The sequence below is a fragment of the Mus caroli genome, chromosome 4, assembly GCF_900094665.2.
Source record: "Mus caroli chromosome 4, CAROLI_EIJ_v1.1, whole genome shotgun sequence".
Lineage (NCBI taxonomy): Eukaryota > Metazoa > Chordata > Mammalia > Rodentia > Muridae > Mus > Mus caroli.
In genome coordinates, this window is record NC_034573.1 from 134,803,776 (window position 1) to 134,806,863 (window position 3,088).

The following is a 3,088-nucleotide window of genomic DNA, read 5'->3' on the forward strand; positions in this document are numbered from 1 at the left end:
GATACTGCCATGTTCCTGCGTTGGTGATAATGGACTGAATCTCTGAACCTGTAAGCCAGCCCCAAATAAATGTTGTCCTTATAAGAGTTGTCTTGGTCATGGTGTCTGTTCACAGCAGTAAAACTCTAACTAAGACAGAATGTTAACACATCCAATCATATGAGAGTGACCAGTTACTCTGATTTGGGAAGCAATGGGGAGGCAGGTGAAGTGCCTCAGTGGATAAAGGCTCTTGCTACCCCATATGGAGACTAGAGTTAAAGCCCCAGGCCCCTCATGGTGAAAAGAGAACACCAACTCCCATAAGGTGTCTTTGACTTCCACATGTGTGCCCTGCTTGTATGAATATACACCGACCCATTCAAATACAATCTTGGAGAGTAACATGGAAATTTGGTGAAAACTATATGCAACAATTAGGTCTTATAAGTAAGCTAGGGATAAGCTAAGGTATGCAGGAGGATATGTGTAGTTTATATGTGTATTAATTACTCTTTGACAAGAGGGACTTAAAAGAGGAAGGGTTTACCCTACTCTTGTTATCAATTTTCTCTATTCATTACCTCTTCTGTCATAGTAAGAAGGCATGGCAGCAGTGTGTGATAGCTGGTCACCAAGTCTATACAGAGAGCTGGATGTATGTGCTTAGCTGGTCTTTTCCTTTTCTCTCCATGGGATGGTGCCACCTATAGTCAGGGTGAATCTCCCTTCTCAGTTAAGGCTCTTTGGAAACTCCTGATTGACATGGGCAGAGTTTTGTCCTGAGTCATTCCAAAGCCAGATAAGTTGACACTGAAGACCCACTATCACAAGTTCACGCCTTGTTACCCTGATATCCCCAAACACGTCACTGTTAGCCACAGTGCTGCACTTCTGCTCTCTAAAGTCTCTAAAGTCAATTCCATAACATAAAATGCATTTAGTCCATCTCTCAAAGCCCCTAAAATCTTAAGTTTCTATATTGACCAAAAGTGTTACTGCAGGGTTTCTTCTGGAACTCAGTGAATCACTTAGATATTAGTTCTATACAATAAGAGTTGTGAGATTTTTATATACTACCAATATACAATGGTGAACAGCTTGCATTCCTACTCCAAAAAGGCATAGCTAGGAGAGACTGGACCAAAGCAAGATCAGAGCTCAGCCAGGCAAACACCAAATCCTACAGCTTTATGACCTGCACTTAGAACTCCTGGTGGTATCAGCTGGACTCCAACAGCCTTCGGGAACCTGGTTCCTTTCCTTGGCAGGCATCTCATGGACCTGGCATCCCTACCATCCAAGCATCTCCATTACACTTTAGGCTTTTCCTTCCCAGAGTCACACAATGGTGTTTCACAGCCTCCTTGCAGGGCTTCCAACCCTGCAAGTAACACACTTCCTAGCCTCGGTGGCTTTCAGAAACATTAGTGCAAGTCTTCACAACCCTGTAATTCATAAATTTTTCTATGCCTGTAAAATGAATACTGTGTGGGTGATACTATCAAGTTCTTTGGGGAGCTCAAGATACCGTGTGACCCTTTCCCCCATGGCTGTGGGGCCTCTGTGCACTGTGGTGGCTGAGTTTGGGAAACATGTGCCCCGCTTTGCAGCAGTAAAGTCCCACAGTGGCATTCTCTGTTCACGTTCTCCTTTCAAATGCATTCATGATTCTGACAAGTTGGAGTCTCAGTGAGGCACCTTTCCTGGTGTCCCATAATAAAGTCCTTCCCCTCTCCAAGTGAACTCATTCCTGTAACAATTATAGCCGTTTTCTCTGCACCGTCCTTATCAGCAACTTTGATTTACTTGTTTACATCCTGTGGTGGCAGGAATGCAAGTGGCTCCAAAAGGCTCATATATTTGAATGCTTCGTCAGTCCCTAGTTTTGAGAAGAATTTGAAGGGGTAGCCTTGTGAGAGGAGGTGTGTCACTGGGGTGAGTTTGAGATGTAAAAAGTGCATACCAGACCTAGTCTCCTGCATGCCTTGGGCATGCATCCAAGATGTGATGCTTCCCTCAGCTACTTCTCCAGCACCATGCCTGCCTGATGCCATGCTTCCTGCCTGGATGGTTATGACACAACCTCTGAACGTCAAGTCTTCAGTTCAATGCTTCCCTTTGTAAGTTGGCTTTTCACAGCGATAGAACAGTAACTAAGGTACTGCCTTATCACAAAACTGGACATTTTTACATCTGTCTGCTCCACTGGTTGTACTGGGCCAGCCGAAACCTATACAAGAGCAGTAGCAATAACTGTGCCACAGTTTGGATGATAGCTGTCTTGTGACTTCCTATGAGAAAGAAATTAGTCCATTAAAACTGTATTCAGCCTCACTCAAATTCTTAGGTGGAGGGCAGAAATATAGCCAGGTCCTTAGCCAGAAGGTGACATGAATGGCCTCTAGTCCAGTCCCTAATAGAATCCTTGTCTCACTGTAATACCTTGTGATTCCGGCCTCCACTGTGCACATTTTTATCAGCACTCTGGTTTTCCACACTCCCACCAGAATGTTCCATTAAGTTCTGCTTACAGAATCACATAGGGCGGGCTGGAAAGATGGCTCAGTGGTTAAGATCACTGAGTGCTCTTCCAGAGGTCCTAAGTTCAATTCCCAGCAACCACATGGTGGCTCACAACCATCTGTAATGGGATCTAATGCCCTCTTCTGGTGTGTCTGAAGAAAGCAGTGGTGTACTCACATATAGAATCACATAGGGCTTCTCTGGCTTCAATCCAAACTCTTGCACATACCTCCCACAAACCAGTCCTAAATACCGAAGAATCATACCAATAGGGATTTTCACAGCAGCAGCACACTGCTAGGATGAATTTTCTATGGCAGGGTCTTTTCTCATTGCTGTAACAAAACACCCAACACAAAGACAACTTAAGAAGGGTTTATTTATACTCACAGTTCAATGGTTTGGTTCACCATGATGGGAAGACATGGTGGCAGGACTATGAGGCAGCAGGTCCTGTTGCATCCACAGTCAGAAAATGGAGAAAGATGAATGCTGTTGTTCAGTTGGCTTTTTCTTCCTTCCTTCCTTCCTTTCTTCCTTCCTTCCTTCCTTCCTTCCTTCCTTCCTTCCTTCCTTCCTTCCT